Below are 1,523 nucleotides of genomic sequence, written 5' to 3' on the forward strand. Positions count from 1 at the left end.
ATGATGTATGGCAGCAACTTCTGGTCTTCTCCCTCTCTTTCCATTTGGGAAACTGACCCCAGCTGAAGCGAGGTCTCCTCTATTGTGACTATTGAACTATTTTGTTTCCTGTTGCTTATGCATTCATTGTTGTGTTTGATAATTCATCTTTGAAAAAAATTAGGCTCTAAATTTTGCTCCTATATTTTCTTCCAAGAACTTCATTGTTTTAGATTCATCATTTAAATTCTCAATCCATTTTAATTCATTTTGTGTATGGCATGAAATATGAATCTTATTTCATTTGTCTGCATGTAGCAAGTCAGTTTTGTCAGCCTCATTATTGAAGAGACTATTCTTTCTCTATTGAAATGATTTTGAACCCTTGTAAAAATCAATTGGCCATATATGTTTTGACTTACTTCTGGATTTTCAGTTTTGTTCCATTGGTTTATGTGTCTGTCATTGAATTAGCATCAGAGTGTTGATTTATTGTACTCTTGTAATATTTGAAGTCAGGAAGTGGGAGACCACCTACTATGTTCATCTTCAAATTGGTTTGACTAGTCTATTGGCTTTCAATGTAAGAGTGAAATTCATTTTTCCATTTTTATAGAGAATGTTGCTATAATTTTTATGAGAATTTCTTTGTACATGTAGATTTCTTTGGGTAGAATTAACATTGTGACTATATTGTCTCCAATCCATGAACATGGACTGTCTATCTATTCGGGGCTTCTTTAGTGTTTTTCATAAGTGTTTTATAAATTTCATTGTATAAGTCTTTTCATGTACTTGAGTAAACTTATTTTTAGATATGTTATTCTTTTTGAAGCTATTATAAATAGAGTTGTTTCTTAATCTCATTTTAAGATTTATTATTGCTGAGTGAAGAAACAAAATTGATTTTTTTGTGTTAAGTTTGCATCCTACAATTTTGCTAAATTATGTTTTAACTCTAAAAATATTTTCGGAGATTATTTAGGATTTTCTATAAATAAACTCATGTCATTTTAAAATGGGGTTAGTTTTACCTCTTCCTTTCTAATGTGAACACCTTTATTTCCTCTATTGTTCTTGCAAGGACTTCTAGTACAACAGAATAAGAGTGGTGAGCATAGGTTTCATTTCTACTTTCAAGAAGAAAATTCTCAATCTTTCTCCATTAAACATAATGTTGGCTCCTTTTTTTTAAAGTGTCCTTAATTTTGTTAAGGAAATTTCATTCTTATCTTGTAAAGAAATTTTATTAATAAAACTGCTAGAATTTATTGAATGTCTTTTTTTCCGTAAACTGAAACAATCATGTGGTTCATTATCTTTGTTTTAATACTATGACATCGGCTGATTTTCTAGTGTTCTACCAATATTTTGATCCACGAATAAATCTCTCTTGATCATTATGTATGGACTCCAGATTTCTGAACACCAGACTCATATCCTTCCTACCATAATGTATTGCTCTGGAGAGGAATGATGCCACTACCACCCTATCACTCTGCTAAAAAGAGAATTTGAATGGGTTGGGGTGGTGGTCATGCGCT

Source organism: Echinops telfairi, unplaced genomic scaffold (assembly GCF_000313985.2).
Source record: "Echinops telfairi isolate 266 unplaced genomic scaffold, ASM31398v2 ScPeMD7_5592;HRSCAF=6446, whole genome shotgun sequence".
NCBI classification, from domain to species: Eukaryota; Metazoa; Chordata; class Mammalia; order Afrosoricida; family Tenrecidae; genus Echinops; species Echinops telfairi.